At 39.9% G+C, this 25901-nt stretch overlaps 1 protein-coding gene across 3 annotated transcripts in view; it reads left to right on the top strand.

The window, feature by feature from the left end:
- GLI2 (GLI family zinc finger 2) overlaps positions 1 to 25901 on the top strand; it is a 388026-nt gene that overhangs the window by 99798 nt on the left and 262327 nt on the right. For all 3 annotated transcript variants that reach the window (XM_090143691.1, XM_090143690.1, XM_090143692.1), the window contains exon 2: positions 6487 to 6608. The gene's annotated coding sequence lies outside the window, so the exon portion shown is untranslated. The remainder of the gene's footprint in view (positions 1 to 6486; positions 6609 to 25901) is intronic.

Genomic DNA, 25901 nt, shown 5'->3' with positions numbered 1-25901 from the left:
CATATGAATACCCTGGAGAATTTTTGTACTTCAGGCCTGTACAGAGTCCTACGTTAACCCCCAGAAAAAATAGAGCTTTTGCTTTAGTGGCTCTCCCCAGTACTGATTTCTTTTTTATTAATCTCCTTAGTAATACTTTTAAAAATGCTTGACTGTGGTTATGCAGATTGTCTCATGTGATCACTAGCAATTATGCTAATCACAGTCTTCTCACAGTTCTTTCCCATCTGTTTAATCCACCTATGGATACTTTCAGTAATATAAATGATATAAAGGTTCCAAACCCATCAGGCTCACATTTGCGGTCACTGTATTAGCAAAGGTTTTGCAGATCAGAGAGTTTACAGCCTATGCAGGGAAGGTGAGGAATGAGAGGAAGAGGTAAAGCGTTCCCATTATTATGGAAGGCAACACACAGGGCTAAAGAACTTCCCAAAGATGCCAGTAGCAGAGCTGGAGATTAGTCATTAGGCTGTGGAAAGCCTTGTCTGTATGAAACTGCATAGGCTGAGCATCACGTGGGGGAAAAGCAAAACAAAAACAAACAAAAAATCCCTCTCTACTGCCATTTACTGGAACTAGAGAAAGAGGAATGAGAGGGCAAGGAGCAGATTTTGTTTGCTTGCCCTGTTGATGTCATTAGCTGTGGGTGGGAGGACAATAAAACATTGTTTTCTTTGCTGTGTGCTTGAAGAACTGCAGTTTGCCAAGTGCAACTCTGTTAGTAAGGATACGCTATCCAAAACGCCAGCTTTGCACAGAGAGGCAGAGCTGCTGGCATCTACCACTGGAAGTGAGGGAACAGTGTCCCTTGTCCTGTGGATGGGGTATTCCCGGTGACGTGGGCTCATCTCTGTGTTTCTCTGTGTTAGTACATATTTTTCTGCTGCTCTGTGATGCATCCAAAATCGATGCTAATGGGGCAGTAAAGGCTTTCCTGGGGAGGACGCTTGGGACCCCACACTGATACTATGGTGAGAAGCCTTATTCTGGTGAGCGGCCAGAGGCCGTGAATGTAGTAAATCTGGTGACACTCAGTGATTAGGTGAGAGAGTGCCATAGGTAGTTTTGGTGAAGAACCTCCTTTCAGAATCTGTTGGCAGATGAGAAGGATTTCAGGCTTCTGACACTTCAGGAATTCCCTGCTCCAAACTACATATGAATAAAGGAGATTGCAAAGTGTATGTTCATAGGATATTTACTGTTTCAGGAAACTGAAGCAAAGGTTTATTGCGTACGTTACATTACTCTGATGGAGGCCAGTAACTTGCTTGGAAGACTAATGCTTTTCCCCCTCATAAAGTTTTCTTCTTTTTATATGGGGACTTAGAGCTTGGGAGAAAGGAATTGGGGCAAGTAAAGACTGCACAAGAAAACTGCTAAGTTCTCCAGGCTGGCAGTGATGAGGTCACTGACGGAAGCCTGAGAACTATGAAAAATGACTTCAGGAGACTGGGGAGGTTAGTTGAAGGAACAGGCGTACAGGTAGTATTTGCCTGTATTCCTACAGTGGCAGGGAAGGACGCTGAGACGACCAGAAGAACACACCTTATAAACACATGGCTGAAAGGATGGTGCAAAAGTAAGAATTTTGGGTTCTTTGATCATGGGGCGGTCTACTCGGCTCCTGGCCTGGGGTCTGCTGATGGGTCTCACCTGTCTCGAAGGGGGAAACGGATCCTTGCCCAAGAGCTGGCAGGACTTGTAGAGAGGGCTTTAAACTAGATATGAAGGGGGTAGGGGATAAAACCAGGCCTGCTAGAGATGAGCCTGGGGGAGCGGCAATGGGATTAGGGATGAGGCGAGGGGCTCGGCTGAAGTGCATCTACACCAATGCACGCAGCATGGGCAACAAACAAGAAGAGTTGGAAGCCATGGTGCGGCAGGCAAACTATGACCTAGTCGCCATTACGGAAACATGGTGGGACTGCTCCCATGACTGGAGTGCTGCAATGGATGGCTACAAGCTCTTCAGGAAGGATAGGCAAGAAAGAAGGGGTGGTGGTGTGGCTCTGTATGTTAGGGAGTGTTTTGATGTTACTGAGCTTGTGGCTGGGGATGATAAGGTTGAATCCCTATGGGTAAAGATCAGGGGAAGGGCTGACAAGGCAGATGTATTGGTGGGTGTCTGCTATAGACCGCCGAACCAGGATGAGGAGACAGATGAGGTGTTCTATGAGCAGCTGGCAGAAGCTGCGAGGTCGCCAGCCCTTGTCCTCATGGGGGACTTCAACTTCCCTGACATATGCTGGGAATTCAACGCAGCGCAGAAGAAGCAGTCTAGGAGGTTTCTGGAGTGTATAGAGGATAACTTTCTGATGCAGCTGGTGAGAGAGCCTACGAGAGGAGCTGCCCCGCTAGACCTGCTGTTCACAAACAGAGAAGGTCTGGTGGAAGATGTGGAGGTTGGGGGCTGTCTTGGACAGAGTGACCATGAGATGGTAGAGTTCTCAATTCTTGGTGGAGCCAGGAGGAAGAACAGCAAAACTGTTACCTTGGACTTCCGGAGGGCGGACTTTGAACTGTTTAGAAGACTAGTAGGGGGAGTCCCCTGGGATTCAGTCTTAGAGGGTAAAGGGGTCCAAGACAACTGGTTGCTCTTCAAGAAGGTAGTCTTACAGGCGCAGGAGCGGGCTGTCCCCCTGAGCTGCAAAATGAGCCGGCGGGGAAGGAGACCGGCGTGGATGAATAAGCAACTATTCTTGAAGCTCCGGGAGAAAAAGAGAATCTACCTCCTGTGGAAGAAGGGACGGGCAACTCAGAAAGAATACAGAGAAGTTGTTAAGATATGCAGGGAGAAAATCAGAAAGGCGAAAGCCCAGCTCGAGCTCGACCTGGCCACTGGAATAAAAAGAAACAAGAAATCCTTTTACAAATATATCAACAGTAAGAGGAGGACTAAGGAGAATCTCCATTCTTTACTGGATGAAGCCGGGAATGTGACTACTGAGGATAAAGAAAAGGCAGAGGTCCTGAATGCCTTCTTTACGTCTGTCTTTAAAGGTCAGACCAGTTATCCTCAGGATATTCCACTTTTCGACCAGGTGGTCTCGGCTGGAGACCAGACTAAACCACCCATGATTCAGAAGGAAACGGTCAGAGACCTTCTACTCCAACTGGACTGTCACAAGTCCATGGGGCCGGATGAGATTCACCCGAGAGTGCTGAGGGAACTGGCGGAGGTGATAGCCGAGCCGCTTTCCATCATCTATCAGCGCTCCTTGTTGACTGGTGAGGTACCAGAAGACTGGAGGCTTGCCAATGTGACTCCCATCTACAAGAAGGGCTGTAAGGAGGACCCGGGGAACTACAGGCCTGTTAGCCTGACCTCGGTGCCAGGGAAGGTTATGGAGCAGATTGTCTTGAGGGAGATCACGCGGCAAGTGCGGGACAACTGGAGCATCAGGTCTAGCCAGCATGGGTTCACGAAGGGTAGGTCTTGCTTGACCAACCTGATCTCCTTCTATGATCTAGTGACCCGCCTGGTGGATGAGGGAAAGGCTGTTGATGTAGTCTACCTAGACTTCAGCAAGGCCTTTGACACTGTCTCCCACAGTATTCTCCTGCAGAAGCTGGCAGCCCGTGGCTTGGACAGGTACACTCTTGACTGGGTAAGGAACTGGCTGGAGGGTCGAGCCCAGAGAGTGGTGGTCAATGGAGCTAAATCCAGCTGGCGACCGGTCACGAGTGGTGTTCCCCAGGGGTCGGTGCTGGGGCCTGTCCTTTTCAATATTTTTATTGATGACCTGGATGAGGGCATTGAGTGCACCCTCAGTAAGTTTGCAGATGACACCAAGTTGGCTGGAAGTGTCGATCTGCCTGGGGGTAGCGAGGCCCTACAGAGAGATCTGGACAGGCTGGAGAGCTGGGCTGAAGCCAATGGGATGAGGTTTAATAAGACCAAATGCCGGGTTCTACACTTTGGCCACAGCAACCCCAAGCAACGCTACAGGCTTGGGGTGGAATGGCTTGACGACTGTGTAGAGGAAATGGACCTGGGGGTGTTGGTTGACGCTCGGCTAAACATGAGCCAGCAGTGTGCCCGGGTGGCCAAGAAGGCCAATGGCATTCTGGCTTGTATCAGAAGCAGTGTGACCAGCAGGAGTAGGGAAGTAATTGTTCCCCTGTACTCAGCTCTGGTGAGGCCGCACCTTGAGTATTGTGTCCAGTTCTGGGCCCCTCACTGCAAGAAAGACATTGAGGCCCTGGAGCGTGTTCAAAGAAGGGCAACAAAGCTGGTGAGGGGTCTGGAGCACAGGCCTTATGAGGAGCGGCTGAGGGAGCTGGGATTGTTCAGTCTGGAGAAGAGGAGGCTCAGGGGAGACCTTATTGCTCTCTATAACTACCTGAAGGGAGGTTGTAACGAGCTGGGGGTCGGCCTCTTCTCTCGTGTAACTGGTGATAGGACTAGAGGGAATGGTTTCAAGCTTCGCCAGGGAAGATTCAGGCTGGATATTAGGAAATACTACTTCTCTGAAAGGGTGGTCAGGCACTGGAATGGGCTGCCCAGGGAGGTGGTGGAGTCACCGACCCTGGAGGTGTTCAAAGAACGTTTGGATGTTGTGTTGAGGGATATGGTTTAATGAGAACCATTGGTGACAGGTGGATGGTTGGACTGGATGATCTTATAGGTCTTTTCCAACCTTAGTGATTCTGTGATTCTGTGATTCTGTGATTCTGTGATTCTAAGGTTTCCAGGTGGATATGGAGTCTACTGCTTGGTGGAATCCCTCATTTGACAGAAGCGTCCTGAATCTATGAAAAATGCTCTAACACCTCTTTTTCTTAATGCATTACTATACACAAACAATGAATTTGTTGAAACAGGAAATGTGTTTTCATTCTGTGTATGGACATACTTATCAGAGCAGGGCCCCAGTTCTGACCTGAGGGTGTAGATGCTACCTTGATAAATGGCAATTACTTTTCCAAAAAGCTTGGATTAATCTTGTACGTTAAAAAAAAAAAAAGCACAGCACTGTTCACTTGGAGACTATTTGTGGCCATTGGAGAGAAGATGATGCTTTGTTGGAATATTACCTGTCAGAAAGAATCCTTGGACCAAGAATCTTTCAGGGCGTTGTATGACATTCAGCACAACCATATCCGCTAGGAGATGCTTTCCTGCACCAGATCCAGTGCAGTTTCCCATTTCTGGCTAACATAACACACGATGGGACTACAGATTTCTAAGGAAATAAATCCTTTCCAAGCAGTTGTCGAAACTATCGAGTCTGGGGAAATATATAGAGATGGATGGGATATGTCATTCTTAGAGGGATGAGTTATTTAAAGCTAGTCTGGGGTATGCTGTTCTTAAAGGGATGAGATATTTATTAACAGGCTTATATATTCCTGTGATGATTCCAGTGAGAACAATGAAATTGTGACTGAGTCAACATAAATTTAGAGTTAACTTTTAACTTTGGAATTTTCAAAGGCATTTAGTGTTGACCTAACTCTGGTCTCTTCAATGGAAGTTTTATGACTTACGTCAGTAGAGAGAAAATTACTCTGATAATAAATGCTTCTAAAATCACACCCTAAATTGATAAGTTTATACTTTCATCATATATCTGATAAAATCCTGATAAATGCATATTATCCTAACATGGAAGGGTAGTTTCAAATGAGTTGCATGTGTCCCTTCATAACAGAATATTAAAAAACAAATCAAAGAAAAAAAAATCCCAGATGAACAAATCTGTAAAACTTAAATTTCTTTATGGTAGGGAATATGTCTTCTGCATCTTGCACAGAGTTTATTGCACCAAAGCTTTAATACATAATAAATAAAGAAGACATAATAAATAAAGAAGTTGTTGCAAATGCATTTGTTAGATGCATAATGAAATTACTAAGTCACCGATTATCATTTATGTTCTTAAAGTGGTGCCCAGGTGCATACAGCAAGTCTTAAGGCACACAGCTGATACACAGTTAAATACATAACATATGCCCCACCTGGAAAATATGGCCCTGAAATAGCTATTCCAAATTAAATTTCCATGTGAAGTTTTGCTGAAGTTTTGCCTACTTTGGACCTCATCTCCAGCTGGAGAACTAAGATTAGTTTCCTTGGGAGTTAACCCCAGCTGAGCATTGCATCAATTTTTATTTTTTATTTTATTTATTTATTTATTCGTTTTGGTCATCTTGGTTAGCTGTGATCTGCAAGGCTTGTTTGTGCTTGGTTGATGTACACCAGGGAATGCACGAGATACAGAGCAAACCCAATGTGGCATTAAGGGGAAACTTGGGTGAAATCTTAATCCCTGTAAAGTCAGTTGGAGTTTTGCCACTGATTTATATGGGGTCAGGATGTTATCCCTAAATTCTCTGATGTTTTACGTTTGATGACCTGCTATGTCAGCCTTTACGATACATTAATGCTAGTTTATATGTTCTGACGATGCAATGTCTGGTAAAACATATGATGCAATGTTAGTATAAACCTTCTGTGTGTTTCTGTTCTGTCTTCTCCAGGCATTAAAGGATGTGTCTTTTTGGCTACTGCTCTGCTGGAGCTGAAACTTTCCCAAAACTCACAGCTAAGCAGTTCAGTGTGTGTTGCGTGGGACAGCTACAGAATTCCAATTACTGCAACGGTGAGTAGTACTGAGACATGTAATCCTCAAAGTCAATAAGGAGGTTGTAAATGCACCCAGGAGCATTCAGATGATAACACAAACGCATTTAAATATATATGTGTATAAAAAGGTCTTCTGGCTATAACACTCTGTCAGAAGGTATTTGATATTTGTTTGGTGTATCAGAATGATTTGCAAAATAAGAATAAGAGCCTTGTTTCATTAGGCATTATAAAATTCTTGCTGAAAGACTCACATGTCTAAGATATGCATTCTAATAAAGCAACTGCATTAAGTGTGATATGGGAGGGACAGAAGAATGCAATGCTGTCCACGTATATACATGTCTGTATTTTTATTATGAACTAGTAAAACAAAGATCAGACATCGTGATTTATCCTTTAACCTGCTTTTTGATGGACTAATTTACTGTAGACATAGTAGTGGAAATGAGTCTTGAGAAGGGATTTGGGAAAAAAATTAAAGAGGGATTTGAAATGTATGGCTACTAGTTGATTGTGTTTTCTATTAATGATATTTGATCCGTGACTTCTAAATCTTGTGCTTATCTCAGGTTTTGGTCAGATAGTGTTTCTTGAACATGAAGGACATCTATGGCTTTGGATGTTGTATGTGTCATACAGTACCAGTTAATCACAGAATCACGGAATGGCCAGGGTTGGAAGGGACCTCAAGGATCACGAATCCCCAGCCCCCCTGCCACAGGCAGGGCCACCAACCTCCCCATTTAATACTAGACCAGGCTGCCCAGGGCCCCATCCAACCTGGCCTTGAACACCTCCAGAACACCTTAAGATTTGTACCAACAAATGGTAGGCTGTGAACATGAATTCAAATGCAGCTTATTATATATTTGATATGCCATTCAATCTCCTCAGTGATAAAACAGTGGTGTGCACAAAACGTAGGTGTGCAGATACATAGGTTTAATTGTTTGGTTAGGCATTGTATTGTTATGCAATTGCGTCTACGGAAATCATATAGTAAACAAGAAAATGTTTGCCCTTCTTGATACCATCACAGCATTTTTCTAGGAAAAGCATTTTATCAGTTAAAATAATAGAATACTTGAAGTCATAAGCTGTGCTGTGCTGTTACTTGTATCACAGCTTTAGCCAGAATTCTTCACAAGTATTCTTTCTGGATGAGAGGAATTGTGAGAAACTGGGTATGTTTGTTTAGAAAGGTTTATGAACATTTCAATCATTGTGCAGTACACTTTTGCAGTTTTTCCTTATGTTTACTGAATATGTCTTTTATGTGGTTTGCTGTGATAGTGCCTTGATTGTACTTTAAGATTTTCAATTGCAGCTGCATTTAACACTTCAGAATCCTAAATTCACCTTTCTTATTTTCATGCTTATGGTTCAAGTTGTCTTGCTTTATAAGCCAGAATATTGAGGCCTAGAATCTGGCCTAGGCCAGATCTATTAGAACCTTCATAGGGATGCCAAGTGATAGGAGCAGCTTGCAACCAGTAAATACATGGTCCTAGAATCACTCAGCATTAGGCACAGAGGTATTTATTGTTCTGTAGCTAACGGCATATATAACCAGTCACACATTCAGTACCCACGCTTTTTGCCTTCAAACCAGAAAGAGGCTATCATGTAATTTGTCTTCTAGACATGTTTCCCCTCCATTTCCAAACTAACCTTACTCAAAGACAAACCTTAAAGAAAAGAGGAACATAAACACGGGCTTCATTATATGCTCTGCCCATAGCAGGCAAGTGAATAAGCAGGGTTCAGATTGTTTCTTTCAGCTGAAAACCGTATGTGCTGATTGCAGCTTTGTTAAATACATAAATAACTGGAGCCCTTCCAATCAGAGGCAGCCAAACCTTTTAATCATATACAGAAGTGTTCCTCGTGACATAATTATGCTATCCAGACTCCTTCCTTCATTGGGAAATATTCTGTCAAACAGTAAAATAATTAGCATGGATTTTAAAATCGGCATTGACATTCTAATGTCTAATTAGGTAATTGTCATTGGCACAGCAATACCTATTAGGAGCATGCAATTTGTGGAAGGGGTTTTGATGGAACAGACTGCAGGTGCAGATGGTCTAACAGCAGGACTCTTACCCGATGTAAACAAAGGTATTTTAATTAGCCATGTGACCCTGATCATTGTTAAAAGGTAAGGGCTACACATTCATCTTCCCACCATGCACTTCCTGGTACTTCCAAGGGTAGTGTTGAAATACCTCGACCTGTGGTAAATTGCGTAGAGACCTGATTGAAATTCTGTTCAAATCTAATTATTGTTTCATTTGGCTGTTGGCAACATTAGTGTGATACTGTAGTTGGCTCGGAAGTCTTACCTAGTTCTCGGGCTATTTTTGGTTTGCAGATCTCAATTGCTAATCTACACAAAGATAGCAACTTTTGTTTAGTGTGTCAGGGAGGAATTCTGAGATGCTGAACTTGATGTTCAGAGAGTGTCTCTCCATTCCTGCTGGGGAATATTTTTACAAAAATGCAGAGGGCTCAAATTTTAGAAAATTACAAAAATCCATTGCTAGTGATGTTACGCTAACACAGCACAGATCTTCATTAAATTTAGCTTTAATTGAGAGAACAGGATTGAACACATGGTCCTGGTAGCTATGAATAACTTTAAGTTAGAAATGTCTGAGACCTGGTAGGCTCTGTACCAGTTGTGGAAGTACTGCATGTGAGAGATGTTCTAGAGCAGATGTTGCACCTGGTAGTTGAAGCCAAACTTCATGGAAACTATGCATTTTATTTTTCTTATTACGGAAAGATATTCAAACAAGCAAAGAAAAAAAGTACACTTGTAATTTTGTTCAGGAGGCTCCTTTATTGATGTCACAATTACATTAAAGTTCTTTAATTATAAGAAGAGTATTTTTTATTTGTACAGTTTGGCCTTAATCATATTTATTTTTTTATCAATCAGGCACATAAAAGCAAATACACATACTTCATTTTAAGGATATAGAACAATTTAATATGTTGGAATTGTTTTTCAATCAAAAAATAAAGTATTTATAGAGTTGGGACATCAAGCCTTACAGTGCTTAGTGCAAGGCCTCTCTGTGTGGTGTGTTTTCTTCAGTATTTGCCTCAGTAAGTTACAAGTTACTGATCTGCAGAGCTGATATTCAAGTAGGATGAAAGAAAGGTATCTATGTATTTTTTTCCCATTTCTTTTCTGAACTTGTTGGAGCTGCTACGTAACACAGGACTACAGCTCTCCAACCTGCAAGTGGTTATGTTGTAAATATTTACAGACATACCTTATCAAGTCCAGAATAGTTCCACTAGCCTGAGAGCAAATCCTGAAACAGTTTCATGTCCAGTCCAAGTGCAAGTGCTGAATCAGCATCTAAGTTACACGAACAGATCTCAGCTTCCCAGATGGCTACAAAAGTGGAATTCGGAGCTCTGATGCTTCTCATTGTTGATAATACCTGAATTGAGTATAATAGGCTTTGAAAGTTCAGATTTTTGGCTAGTTCAGAAGGGGGAAACAAGGCTGGGTTCAGCCAAAGTTAGGGACTGAATGTAGGTGCCTACAGAAGAAGCCAAGCTATATCTCTCCTTTGCAGAAGAAGAGAGCAGGTACCACCAAAGATAGATAAATCCTCTCGGAGAATTGTCAAGATATCTGCAGTGGCTGGAAAGAAACTGATTTCTGGCTGACAAAGCTCCTCATGTGGCTTCTTGATAAGTGTTGGATAAGAGTTTAGTAGGATGGAGTCTGTGCCAATGTGAGACCTGTTTTAAAGTGGTGGAGTTTTTTTGCGTAACATTTCTGAAATCACAGTACTGAAATCAGTGAGTAAATATGCATAATGTCCTGCTGGATTAAATTTTGTAGTCAACATTAAGACAAAATGTTAACTATAAATCATATGCTTACAAATACTTAATTATTTCTTAAAATTCTGGAGTGGTTGAAGTACATAAGAGCTCAGTAGAGCTCGTTTCTTTGAAGACAGTTGCAATGGCTGCAACTAGGAGAAGCCAAACAATTTTGTTTTGGTAATTTGCCACTCAAGAGGGAGGATCTATTGGGTACTGGAGCACTTGGTCAGGCTTGGTAATGTCACATGGGACTGTTTTGCATTATGATTCTTTGAACATTGCTGATTTTCTAATGAAATGCTGCTCTTTTGACTTTGGATTCAAGTCTATTCAGTGCTCTGTAATGAAGAATCTGTAACCCTAATGGAGATCTTACAGGCTATGTCCTGTATGTTCTGCTGGGTTGGGTTGATTGTTTTTTTTGTTTGTTTGTTTGTTTTGAAGTTGTCTAATCTAAACACATTTATCTAGTCAATGGTGAATGATAAACTTCTTTTCTCATCTGATTAAATAAGTTTGGCAAAACATTTTGTTTTGAGGAATGTGTGGCTTATGTCGCTGCTTTCTGATGAATGCGTTTCTCCACTTCTGTCTGACGAGTACTATAGAGACCTTATTGTTCCAGGGAAATAATGTATACTTACTTGTTAATGAGTTCAACCACCATGAGATAATCCTCAAGTGACATGATGCCTGTCTGTGCTTAATATAAATAAATAAAAGCCGGAAGGAATACAAATGATAAACACATATATCTCTCCTACTGATGCTGGTGTTTAATTATGGGGGACAATTACCTACCATAGTCAAAGGATTCGCACATTAATAACATTATATGGGGATAATGTCTTTCTAAGCTGCTATAGCATTTAAAAGCTGGTACTTATGTTGCAATCCAGATTCCGTCTACCCGTCAGTCCTGTCTGGATTATTGCTACATTATGTAATGTGGTCTCTTGTGTTTTTTCACTATGTAATTAACATGTGGGTCTGACTTATCCAGTCCGTTCTAATAAACCACTCTTAATGAGTGAAATAAGTATAATAATAATAAATCCTACCTGATTTCTGAACTTCTCTATTACTCTATGGCATCTGTATTCAAGTAATATGAAGACTCATTTAAACATGAATATACACACAAATCAAATTCTATTCAGTTTGCATGCAGGCATCTTCTGAGAACTTTCCTCTGGTTTTATACTGGAAAAAGAACATTAAGAGGACACACTGAATAGACAAACTTTCTAACTCTGCATTCCCTGTCACTCCTCAGTTGCACTTTCATAGTGGAGAGCTACACCAAAACCTGTCAAAACTTAATCTCTTGCATATCCTTCTTAAATACTGTTTCATGCTTTTTCTCGCTATAAAAAAACTTGTTACTGACATCTCCTAAGAAAGAGTAGAGGATTTGTAACAATATTTACAGGTGTTTAGGAAGTCACAGGAATATTACTGGCTTCGAGTTTTTGCAAAATATGCTGTTTTTGTTGATGTTTTTTTTTTTTTTTTTTTTTTTTTTTTTTTTTTTTTACCCTTTTAATGCACTTATTTAAGGCATGGAGTTTTTACTACAAATAATACTTCTTTAAGTATCAACTCTGGGGAATTGGATAGGAATTTTCTGTGGAGGATGCCGAATCATGGTCTGATTCAGTTGCTAATTCTCAGAAGTTAGAGAAAAAAAATGGTACATATTATAAAGTAAATAATGGATTTAGTGCTTTATTTTGTGCTTCATATTGGTCACTAATTGCAGTTGTTGTGTGTCTGTGATGTGAAGAGTGCTACAACTATACCTGATTTACATTGTATCTGCTTTTTGGTGAAAATGTCTTTTTTCCTTGGTGTTTGGTAGCTGCTTATCCAGTTGTTTGGTTTTGTTTTTTTTTTCCCCCTGTGCTGATACACTAATAACTCAACTAGATAAAGATGTGCTTCCATTTTGCTTTACTTCACCTCTTAAAGCTCAGGGGTACTGGAAAACTCTTGTTGGCTTATCACAGAGTTAAAATTGCAAATATAAACATAATGTACTGTTTCATGGATTGGGAAAGTTCCATGGCACAGAACAATGCAATTCAGGTTGATTTCAGTGGGGATTATTAATGTATGGCAGCTCTACATCTTGTCCGGGATTTTAGGGGGCTTATTTTATTGCTGCTTGTTCTCTTCAGCGTCTTTAGAATCTGCCCATTCTCCATAAATGTCAGTGTACAATTGAAAGTACAGCTTTCAAGATGATAATTTCCAATTCGAGAAGTTTTTTCAGGAAACTTGCATCTACCTGCGTAAAATAATCCACGAGCTAACGTAATAACTTCCTAATATAGCTGCACTTGAAATTAAAGGATGCTATAGCATGTAATCTCCTTTTACATTAAGTATAGCCTATGTAGTAATGTAATACCTTCTCTCAGGAAATGCTTTCCTTTTCCTTTCTTTCCTTTTTTTTTTTTTTTTTTTTAATTAAAGCCATTTTTAGGCTTCATAAATATGTTAGTAAAATATTATATCAATCAACCTGAAAATGAATGGAGGTGAAACAGTATACTTTTATCCAAAGTACTTTAGAGACTGTGTGCTATCTTTATATAGCAAAGTTTGTAGGAAATGTCTTATCAGAGCATCAGAAATAGCTGGAAGAAAGGGACGTTGTCTTAAACAGAAGTACCAAACTTTGCTGAAGAACACTTGGGGAACAGTTGTTTTAGTTTAATTTCATGTTATTTTATTAGGAAGCTTGAGGAAGAGATGTAGTTAGCACACACGGAGCAGAGTGGTGGTCTTGCTGAGCGAGAGGTGATATCCCCAGGATCTCTTAGGACAGAGAGATGGCCAGCAGCTTTGGATCAACAAGGTGTAAAAGGGCCGCATACCTTAAAAAGAATGTCTGAATTAAATTCAGCAATTTTTCTAGCTAGTATATCCTCTTAGTGCTTTGGGGTGAAGGTACGGCAGTGATTGTCCCAGGCATTACTTCTCCTCACTGACGCACAGTTATACTCAAGTTCCTCAGAGTTTGTCAGAGACAAATTTTTTCTACCACAAAACATAGTGTGTATCTTAATCATAGGAAAAACTGCAACGCGCCCCTCAAAGATAAGATTGGGAACTCAGATTCCTGACTCAACTGGACACCACGAGGCATAGGCTCAATAGAGATATTTATTTTATTTATTTTATAGTGTTATAACTTCCTTCATTAACCTCTCCACATTTCACAGACTTTAAAGTACCTGTTTCTTTCCTTCTGCTGAGAGAGAACTGCTTTATCATCTCTTTCCTCCTTCCCCTTTCTTTCTCTCTCCTCCCTGTGAACATCCCTTCTGTTTCACTGATGCCAACTACCTTTTCTTTCAGAGATGGTCTTATAAATACTTGTCTTAATTACACTCTAAGCAACTGTTCTCAATTTGTTTTTAGCTTTGAAGTCTGCTGTTTCTATTTCAAACAAGAAATAGAGGAGGACTTGTATGGCCGAAAGTTTGTGTTTTCTTAAGTATATTGGTTGGTTTAACAAGAGATGTTGCCTCCAACTACTAACTTGTCATACCTAGTTTCCATAGAGCCTCCCTGGATAAACTGGGAATTGAGTTCTTTCTTTATGATTGACACTTCCCCACATGTAACTGAATGTTTCTAACCCTTACCGAGTTACTTTCCAATATATACTGCCTGTTTGTCCTTGCTGCTGTACCTGCTGCGATGGTGTAGGGAAGTGGGATGCTGCATATTCCATTCTGAGCTGTGTTTTATGGATGGGATGCTGGAACTAGGCTTCTGGCTTAAAAACATTTACTCTTAAGGTTGGGAAGATGTACTGGTGATATATTTGCAGCACTGGTTTGTCTAATTTCATCAAAGATTTGCTGATAGCTTGCTTCTGATGACTTTGGTGGAAGTCAAGGAGTGTTGGAAAGCTGGAGAGGAAGCTCAGCTCAAGGAATATTGCAGAAGAAATGATCAGGGGCTATGACTTCAATAGCTTCTATGGTGGGATGACTTACCACTGTCAGGAATTGCTGGACAGGGGACTTTCATTTTGTATTGTAGTTACTAAGAACAACGTTAACACTGCTCGTTCTGAGATAAACAGTTTCTCTGGAAAGTATTCTTACCGTGCACAGTTCATATTTAGATTGATGAGATGGGTCTCATAATTGTTCTTCTCATTATAGACGAGTTGTTGCTTAAGGGTTTGCCTATGTAGCTTGGCTTTTTAGATGTGTTTTGGATGATTGCGGACTATAACATAGGTCTCTGTTTTCAGTAACAGTAGGTTGTAGACTATGTTTTCTTAGGCTGATCTGATTGCATATCTGCAGTGGTATGTCTCTGATACTCTCTAGAAAGCAGATATTTCACAAGTTCTCTAGACTCGCTTTCATGGAGGAACAGCTGTTGCGGTTGAACCCTGACAATAAAAACAAAATCTTTTAGCCATTTTTGAATGTTAGGTTTAATTGGTGGAACCTCTTCCATATGTGGTATGTTGCATGACTGTTTCAATGTTAGTTTACCGGGGTTAGAGAAAGTCGGCTGTGGTTTCTGAAGATAAAATGGTTAGGTGTCACCTTGTAGGTGCACAGGAGAATCGGATGTCAGGGGAGTAGTTTGTTAGAGTACTTAGAAGATAAAGTACTGGAATAAGCCAGCTTATAAAAGGCTGTAGGATGTTTCTGTGAATTTTGTTAACTTCACAACAAAGATATTGAGTATGCCTGTAAGTCTCCAGAATGTTCTTGCTTGTACATCATGAGGACTGTATTAAAAGTTTGCGGAGTGAGAGACTTAGAGCACCAGTTTTCTCAGGAGCAGTGGTATTTGTTTGTGATCTGAAATCAAGAATGGGGAGTAAGGTCTTAAGTTCCTTATAGGAAGTAATATCTGTTAGTCTTCTTCATGCAGTTTTTTCAGATTAGCATGACAGCAACTTCATCTTTGTCTGCTCTTTGATGAATCATAAGGATTCTAGCTAAATAAAATAAAATAAAATCCTTTAGAATTAACAACTAATGGCCAAATCTGCTCATTAATGTTTCCTTGCTTTCTTTCTGAAGCAACTGAGGTAATGATGATGGGTGGGGAGAAAAGAGGTAAGGTATCCAAAAGTTGCTTCAACTTGACTCTGAAAAAAATCTTGGAGATGCAGTTGTTGTTTTTTTTTTTAAATAAAAATCCTCCAATGTCTCATGTATTTGTGATCTGTTGAGTATTTTCTCTGTGCAGAAATGTAGATCTGTGGGAGAGGTTTACTTGCTGTACTACCTTATCAGCAACCCCAACTTAATGTAAGATATCAAGAAGGTGCTCTGTGGTCATGGATGTTAGAGCTTTGGGTGAAGTTGTCTTGCCAGGCTGAGGGCTTATGTGGTTTATTCCATCTGCTCTTGCTATAGTGGTATTTAGAACAGCAGCAGCAATTCTTGATACATTTCTTATTTTAATACTGTGATTAAATTTAATTGACTAGAGATCAGTTAATTGTGCAGATACATAATTATTTTATTTACCACAGTAATAGTTGAGGATTTGCCAAGACTTAGGGCTCTGTGGTTCTTGGCTAAGTGGCAAATAATCCTTTTGTGAAAGAGACATTGCTCTGATCTCTCCTATTCTTGTTCCTCAATATTGTCTCTTTAGTTATTGCACCCACTTTGTGTATATTGACCTGTATTAAAAATAAAACTTATCAGGGAATGGCTTGTTTATTACTTTGTGTAATAGTATTTACTGTGGTGGAAATTTTGCTTGCCAAGATCTCTGAGGACATCATGCATACAAACAATAATAGTACTGAATCATGAAAAGTTACGCTTTCATCTGTTTGATATTTACATTCTTTGTGAGGGAGAGACTCGGCTCATGCTCATATTTTTGTATTGTGTGCAAACATGCTTTTACTGGCGTTCTGGCATGTTCCTTTACTGTTTTGCTCCATGCATTGCCCCCTGCTCTTACACTGACTGCTCTGATAAAACCTGCAACAGCTCACATCTGCTGTTAGGCAAAGAAAAAGATACTAAGCTAAAAGGAAGCAGAGAAATACGGACTAGGGATGAAGCTGTTGTGGACCCACTTGACTTAGTCTTGTACTAGTGCTGCAGGGGGGCTGATTTGCCTAGAGATGATGGGAGCTGTGATGCAGCCCCTATTGCCATCCATCAAGTACCAGCTCTGGGAGAAGATGGCATCCTCCATGTGCCAGCTTTGCCTTTCCTTCTTTCTTGAAGGCATTTGTGCTTACACCTGACTTTCAAATAATATTTCTCAAACTTCTGCTTGTGAAGCAGAAATGAAACAGTCCGGAGTTCTCTTCCAAGATAGCCATATGTTAAATTATGAAACTATGAAAATTATGAAATTATGAAAGTATTTTATCCCTTCCATAGACTTTATAGTCTTCTCTGTGCATCTTTTGCTCACTTTATAATCATGAAAACATGGCAGAAGGAGTCTGCATGAATTTGAGGTAGTGGAGTTTTGTTTGTCTTTTCCCCGTAGGGACTGTTTTCTTGCAAATTTGTGTGGGCGCACAGTCATGAGGTAAGGCCTTTGATTTTTTCAACTTTACCTCTCGTTTATGTCCAACTTATCAGTACATTCACAGTGCTTTGCTTCTCAGAGTTCTGCTGTGCTGAATGTACCATTAGGTGTAAACAAACAATAGTAATAGTGGCACAGAAAGCCAACTATGAGTCTTTGTGCCAAACGAGGAGAAAATTCATGGCAAGTGCAACAGCAAAAATCATGCAAGTTACCAACCGTAGCCTCCTAAAGATGTAATTACGGACCAAACTGCCAAATTTTCAGTCCTCCTCTTCTGATCAGTTGTTGGAGCAATGAGTTATCCTAAGATTGCTTGTTATTCACTTGTTAATATTGGCAAATCAACAGCTGCTATTCTTCAGTATAATAATATCACTGAATTCTGTGATTGTCATGTGTCTAGTTTTACATCAGATATGATTATGCCCATTAGGATTAAAGTCATTACATGGTAGGATTGGAACTGAGCATGATTTTGGATAATGACAGTGTTAGTGTCACCATAGATTTCAAATTATATTAATTTCTGTCAATGTGGAAAAATACACTGGAAAATATTTTCTCAGGGACTTGAAATTGTTTTTAGCTCCTGGTATTGCATTGATAGGTTATCCAAGCTATAAATGGAGAGGGTCACAGAATTTACTACCTGTTAAAAAGAATGTGTACTGTTTCCTCAGAAATTCAAGTGCTGTAGAAATGATCCCATCTTTGAGCAAATGCTGCAATTACCTCAAGCTGTTGAAACTCTGCTTCTTTTGAACAGAAGTGTCCAGAGCAAATACTGCAACAATGAATCTTTTTATCATTCTGCAATCCCATTTGTGATAAGAGGAATTCCTTGGGGATTACTGTAAATTCTGTACATTAGCAGCAGTTCCGTGGGTTAAATCAGATAAAATAGGCTCTTATCAGATTATTAGTCACATTAGGCAATTACATTCTTATCTCTTAGAAATAATTCTTGCAGCCGTGGTGCTTATTTCTCCTCATTAGAAGAGGCTAATTCCTGATTAAGATCTTTTGCCTTCCGTACAATAAACCTTTATATTGGATTTGCAACATAAATTGAAAAATACCTTGCAGCAGAGGGGGACAGCTGCAATTCCCCTTTAAAAAATATACCTCACTTATAGTTTAAGCATCAGTCACACAGATCTGCTGCCTGCAGTTTGGGATTTAAGACAACACCATATTTCTTCTCCTGCATCAAATATAAAAGGCTTCTAAGCAACAATGGTTTCACAGGGAAGGGAAAGAAAGCATGTCTTCATTTTTTTCTTATTGAATTTCATTTAAATTGTGTGAAAATCAGAGTAATGAAAGGGTGTTTTGCACCATATGTGTAATTGCCATAAATGCATTGCTGCCACAAGCAAGCCCACCTGAGGGTTGCTTTCACAGGGTGATTCCTGTGCAGCGTACGTGGGGAGGGATGGCACAGGAACAGACCCTAATCCCTGCCACATCTGGCTCTTCTGGAAAGTTTTTCTGCAAATAGTGTCACATGTGGAGCCATGCTTGCTGTCAGGTTTGTCTAAAAGAAAAGACAGGCTTGTTTTTACTGTAGGAATTGGATCAAAGTTCTTTTGCTCTTTCATGCCATTAACTCAACCTGAAAGAAATATCCAGTAAAGCAGTTTACTTAGGATAAGCAAGGCACTTGGGAAAAGCAAGTATTTCAGGAAATGATACCTGGGAAAAAGTGAATCGCATTGTTTTACAGGTCTGTTGTGTGTGTGTTACCAACATTCATTTCTGGATGCTGAAGCAGATACTTCATCCTTCCCGTGCTTCCAGGAGATTTGCCCTTGTGATTGCTCAATGCTGTACCATCTCTATGCTTTTCTCTGTGTGCCCTTCTGTATAAATCTGTGCTATAGCATGTGGGGGTGTGTGCTTGCATGAGAAACAAGCACAGTCAGTGTTACTTCAATATTTTTGTTGAGGATTAGCAGAAATTTTTCCTTATTAGAAGTGAGATGATGGGAAGTTTTCAAAGGCAAAAATGGCAAACACCTAGCTCCTAATAAAAATAAATGGAAATTAAGTGTCTGCCAATTAGGACTATGAAAACCTTTCTGGTGGTCTTTAGGATTGAACCAAATTACAGTGAAAACCAGATGGGAATGTGTTAAGGATGAAGTGATTGCCTGAGACAAAGTGTGGCCTGTTAGAGGTGGTCCTGAGTGAAGTTTTTGGTGTCTGTGAGTATGTGATGTATGTCAAATTATGTTTACAGAGTGCTTTTCTAAAACCTTTAATGCATTGACTATACAAATATTGCTATGTGCATTGCTTTTATTCAGTTTTCATATCTCACAAATGATGTTAAAAATTCATGACCCAAAGATGTTGTGTTCAGGCATCTATCCAGAGGATTGCCTGGAAAAGGCTAGCAATTACTTCATGTATTCTTAGAGCTCTTGGAAGCTAGATGTGAGGCAAAATTTGAAGCCTACAGGGCTGTAGCCTTTTGAAATAGGAAATAAGGACTGCATTATGTTAAGAAACTGATGATGTGGAAGAGATGCGAGCAGTCTCTTTACTAAATTGCAGGACAGCAGTTAAGGTCTAGTGGGCATAACCTTAAACCACTGTCACGCTATGACTAGAGCATGTTGAGTTCTCCTTTCTCACTCTCCTTCTCTCTCTCCCTCTTTCTCTGTTCCTTTAAAGCTGTCCCCAGGAAATGTTCTCACTTTGAAAGAGTTTCTTTAGGCAAAAGTATTTGACCAAACAAGCCCAGAAGCATTGGAGCAGGTGTTAGATTACATCACTTAAATAGATCAGAAGTGAGAAGAGGGAAGCTTTTGACTCTGAGGTATAAAAACAGAGTGACTTACACAAATCTTGGGAAGCCTGACGTAGATCAGAAAAATCTGAACCCACATCTGCTACTTCCAGTGTGGCACTACAGATCAGCTCCTGGCTGAGATCTGCTGATGTCCCACCTCCGCGTGTTGGGCCAACACAGTTAAAGGTCTGTAGTAATGGTACATCTCGAGTGATGTGAGATTTTGCTGAGAATAGTGAACTGAGTCTAGCTGCCTCTTGGGCTGTCTTTTCCCTTAATCATGAGCTGGAAAGCAGAATAGGGCTGGGGTCTCAGCTGCTCAGTGTAATTCCCAGTTGCACAAGTCTATGAGAAATGGCTAGAGTATCAAAGTATTGATGGAATGCACATGAATTTTTTTCTTACGCTACTGTCAGAGGGTTGACAAGTGACTGCCTTTTGTGCCCTGCAATCACTTATTTTATCCCTCTAGATGTGTGAGGGACCACAGTATACTGCCTACAAACAAATGGCTGCAGTGCATGAAATTGTCCAGGGACATTATCCTACACTGGAAGGAAAGTGTATGCAGGTAAGGTTCCTGAGATCAGAAGTATTCACTAGTGTGGAAAATGATTTGGCTGCTATCTAACCTACACTCAAAGCACTTCTGTACCACCAGAGTAGTGCAAAAAATCTTGGCTGTTTGTTTACTGTTATCCTTCTATTTCTCTGGGTAAACTTGGCTGTTCACTCATATTTATTTTGCTATAAAACAGATAAACAGATTCTGTTTATGAAATATATTTTTATCATGATTATTATTATTGAGACTTCTACGTTGGCCAGGTTCCATTTATGAGGAAAGTCTTGAGCAAAACTAGCCTGGTGGGGTAAAGAGGTCTTGACCAAGCTCCTGTGCTAAAGCTAAATTCTTGGCTTTTACTCAAGAGTTAAGTGTGAAATGTTAGATTGCCTGAGGTGTGATAGACTAACCTCTTTTTCCTTTTCTATTGCTATACCATTTTTCACTACTGTGATGTTACACAAGATCTATTTTGCTGTCCATTTAAGAATTCTGTTGTGGGTAGCTGAATTACTTGAGTCCATCAATCTTCTCCGGCTTCTTATAGATCACCATTGGCCAATAAATTGCAAACCTCGTTTTGACTTGGGCTGATGGAAAAACTAAGTCTCCAAAATGCTTTGGTGCGTGTGTGTGTGTATATATTTCAACCAAAAGAAAAAATTCAGAGAGCTGCTACTTTCCTGGAAAGCCTGTAAATTTTTATTGGAAAAATCCCAAGCTAAAACATTTCAATAGGAAATACACATATTTCTTTTTTTGGGTTTTCTCCCCTACCTCCCCCATTCTCAAGTAGCTAGACTCAAATTGTTCTTTTATATGTGTATAAAAATGAAGTTTCCTACCAATGAGATGCTGCTAGCTTCTGTGCAGGCACTCATAGAGGTGTTGGACCTGAATTTCTAGCAGCTATGTGAGGGTAACAAGGAGCTCAATTAAAGTAGCCATAAATTTTGAACAGATATGAGCTCTATCTCTTCTTTCTGAGAGTAGTAAGTCTTTTCTAAACACAAGTATTCTTAAAATGTGCTTAAAAAAATTATTTTTGTTCTCTGGTCTTTTCTCAAGGTTTGATGCTGAACGAAAAATGGGCAGCTCTCTAGGAACAGTATGCTGTAACAGTTGCTTTGCTGCAGAGGGATTTGTGAATTTTATGCGTGCGGTTACTTGGTTTTAACAAAGTTGGTCTCTCTGGGACCTGTGTTCTTACAATCAGCGTAATGAGCACTTATGACACAGGGAAAATTTATAACAACACTAAGAAGCTGCTCATGGTTCTTGTAATAGCCTATGAGACTGTATAATGAGACCTGCATTTGAAATTACATCAGATGTGGACTCAGCCCTCACATATACAGATTACAGTGACCACTCCTTCTAGTTGTTATCTCTGTGATGTCACAGAGGAGACATGGGTGTATCACGTCTCCAGGGCACTAACTTGGTTTGATCTATAGTCTGTGAATCTAGGAGAAGTTGACTACTTCCCAAATGCTTTACATGAGATGGAAACAGGTGCTTTTCATTGCCTTAAGTCTGTTCCATGACCAAAGACAAGAAGACACTAAATAAACATTGTTGAGTTTGCAGATAAGTAGTTAAAAACAGTATAGGTCCTAGTGACTCCAAGGAAAGTTGGCTGGTGATTCCCAATTTCCATTTCCTATGACCTTACTGCACAGATTTTTCTTCTTCTCATTTCTGTCCACAAGATCACTGCCTGTTAATCATGAAATAGAGTCTGTGTATTCCCTGCAATTCTTTACTCTTGGAAAAAGTGTTGCCACATGGAATTTTTCCAAAGCTTTAATTTCCCCAAGGATTGCCAAAATGTAAGTTAATAAGAAAACAGAAACATAACAATGTTTTGTTTTTCCTTTCAATCTAATTCTTTGTTGTTATTTTTAAATCTAGAGCTTTTAGTCCTGAGCCTATCACCACAGATAGAAATAATTGCCAAAATGCAAAATTGCTAGATTAAAATGAAGACAGTGTAAATTCAGTGGCAAACCACAGCGACCTGTGGGCTAACTTGGGAGGGTCTTGAAAATCATGGAGAAAAACAACTTTATAATTGGTAGCCTTATGTTTACCCCATAGGGATTTGCAAATCAAAAAGATGAAGGAAAAAAAAAACCAACACAACACACACAAACACAAATCACCAAGTTTGCTATTGGGCACAGGGGTGAGATCATCTTTTAAACAAGCTTCTCACCAAATTTTTTGAGAGTTAACATTGCACAATGTTTTGTAGTAAAAAATGCTTGCTCCTCAAAGGTCCTCAATCTGTTACAGTTGAAATAATATTTCATATATATTACTATCATGTTCTCACTTGTTATGACGTACTTATTAATATAGATTTCCTCAACACGTCAACATTTCTCCTAGGAATTTTGTATATTAAAACAGTAGTTTTTAGGAATATTAGGCTTGGTGGCTGAAGAAAAGTTGCCAAGCCCTGGGTTATGAAGACTAAGGTAAGAGTAGTTCACGTATATGTTGAGTTGTCTGAGGTGATAATGGCCTCTGGCTTATCTTAGAGTAGCAATAGCAAACCCACAAGACATGACAATAGTTTACTTTCCTTGCTGATTTTAAATTAATCAACCAAAAGAGGAATGAAAGAAAGCTTCAGGAAGAAAAGCTGGGAGAACAAACGATCTTTTTACTTCCTGAAGCACTGCACATTTAAAATATCATTACTTATATTCAGTTGGATCTTTTCCAATATCACTCACAGAAAATGGAAAAAGTCCAACTGACTTCACTAGAGTTTGGCTTGAGGCCTGATACTGAGAAGTGGACTGAGCTTCGTTCTGTAGAGCTTTAGAAGAGGCTGTCTGAGCCTAGGCAGTGCTTTGTCCACCCTCCCTAAAACAACCACTGCATGGAAGCTGGCTTACCAATCCTCAGCTGGATTCTGTGCCGCTTGTTGATTTTTAGCTTCTTTGCTCTTAGCCTGTATATATTCAGCAAGGCTGTGCTGGATGTATATTGGGTTTTAGGGCAAAACCTCAGTGTCGAGGTGCGTGCGGTGAGCGCTGATTTGTAAGGATAGTAACTTGCATATAAAGCTCTGTTCAAGTCGAACATTGCAGCAGAAGTGATAATTGTTTTTATAGCCAGCCTAACAAAGATTTTAGTGCCTTTAAACTTTTATTTGCTTAAACATAACAAAAGTTCAGTTGTAGTCACTGCTGTTTATTTTACAAGGCAGTTATAGGTGGATTTTGCTGCTGGTCAGGTTTGTAACAAACACGTGCTTTTCTGAAGCAAGGTAAAAATCACTCCAGGATCTCTGACAACCTTGGCTATTGTGTTGAGCAGAACAGTTTTTTCTTGTTGGACTGTCCTATTGTGTGTTTGTTCCTGTTAGCACAATAATATAAAGAACGGGTTTTATACAGCTTTATTATGAATGGGTGCTGATTCATAAATTCCATTGTAATTGAAAAGAAGTTTATAGTAAGTGTTTTCAAAATATTTGTTTAAGTATAATCTGTTAAAGAACAAAAAAAGGGAAATATGTGGATGGTTTAAAGTCTCAGTGATGACTGTCCAAAACATTAGAATTTGGACTTTGTTATGTTTAACTTCCAAAATCTGTTGGAAGGAGACTTCCAATGCAATGATGAAGCTGCAAATCTGTTCCAGTTGTATTTTCACATCAACGACTTGTGGGAAATGCATGAAGAACCTTAACTCTGAAATCAGCAGAAAACCATAAATAAGTCTTAAGAAAATCCATGCAGTTGGCTGATTTGAACAGTGGGACATTGCTCAAGTATGTTTCAATGGATAATTGGGTAGGAAAGAGTTAAGATGACAAATGTGAGTCCTCTTTACAGAGTGGATGCTGCCTTGGATTATATATGGCAAAACAGTTAAATATCAGTAGTATAGAACAGATTCCCTTGCCCTCCAGAAGACAAATGGGTTCATTTTTTATAAATGATGTTAAAGTAGTGGAGCCCTCTGCTTGCTGTTCTTGTTACCTGTGGTCTCGCATGTTTAAACTGTTCCGCAGCTTCATAGCAGCAAACACATCCTAGAGCTTCATTTGCAGTTCTGCAATACAGCAAGGAGCCTTGAATACAAGCCATGTTTATATAACAGTAGTTATTTGCTTATTTATTTACCCCCCACACCCCCATCGTACTCTGGAACCTTTTGTGAAGGGAGGCAAAGATTTAACCAAAAGGAAAAGTATTTTTACCCTTTACCCTTCCTTTGGAAGGAGATAAAAATGAAATCTAACTGGAGGAAAGTTTTATTGAAAGGGTGAGTGGAACACAAAAAGACTCAATTATATTGTTTGGATCAAGATATTAGTATGTGAGATCCGGTTTCACATAGACTTCAAAAACAAACAAAGACAACTCCTTTTGAGCCTCTGGCAATGTGACTGGCTCCATAAGATCAGAGCTCAAATTTACATGGATTTGTATTAGTTCAGGTATGAAGAGTTTCATTTTGCTGATCTTTTGAAGCAAATTCCACATAGCAGCACAAGAAAGGGCTGCCACATCGGATTTGACACCCTCCAACTGTGCCTTATGCCAATGTTTTCCTTGGTTCCCTCCTTACAAAATAGCTCTTTGCCAGTTTTCTGAGGACTCCATCCTTTCTTTCTTTCTTTCTTTTTCTTTCTTTTTTCTTTTTTTCTTTTTTTTTTTTTTTTTGCCCCCTGTTTGGGAATGGTTTAGTTTCAGATTGTTAAAGTATGTATAGAATTAGCCATGAAGTACAGGGAAAGGAAGAACTGGCTTGGAAGCCCTAGTGTTTTATCTGGAAAAAAAAAACCAAAACAAAACAAAAACAAAAAAACCGTTGGAAAGTGATCCATTGTTTTATTTTTGTCTGTAAACATTTCTTACACTGTGTGTGTTTATTAGCAAAACAGACACAGCTATTGGCTTTTCAGTTTCTAAGATCTGCACTCATAACATGTGAAATACATTGAACTTTGCTCAGCTCCCAGCTCACTTTGCTTCTCAGGCTCTCCCACACTCTGCTCTTGCATTAACCACCTCTGTACCCCATTTGTTTCAACCTTCTCTGCACTGGCTACAGGCTTCCTATCCTCTGGCCACGAGACAAACCAGAGACATGTGGCTGCTTGCTCAAACCTCTACCAGAATCCTTTCTTCAAATAAAGCATTGTACAAACTATTGCTGGATACAAAACTTCCCATGGAGCTCTACAGGTAAATTAAGATATGGCAGCCCAAAACAGAGCTCCTTGGTCCTGCTGTGATGCTGCCTACACCTTTGCCTACTATTTGCAAGCTTGTGCACAAACAACGAAAATGTGACCTTATTTACCATGCTAATTCAATTACTGTTAAAATAACACTGCTAAGGCAACATAGAGCGCTCTCTGTATTGCTGCTGTGGCTCAAAAGCTGCTCTGAGCAAATGGTAGCAACTGACAGCTCCTTTATTATGCTGTATATGTGCTGTACCAGTCTCTTACAGGCTTATCTTTTGAAAGATGGAGAATATGCTTACATCCTGAACTCTGCAAT

Source organism: Phasianus colchicus, chromosome 7, assembly GCF_987193195.1.
Source record: "Phasianus colchicus chromosome 7, bPhaCol1.hap1.1, whole genome shotgun sequence".
Classification (NCBI taxonomy): Eukaryota; Metazoa; Chordata; class Aves; order Galliformes; family Phasianidae; genus Phasianus; species Phasianus colchicus.
The sequence above is the reverse complement of the archived record's forward strand: the minus strand, read 5'-3'. Positions and strand labels throughout refer to the sequence as shown.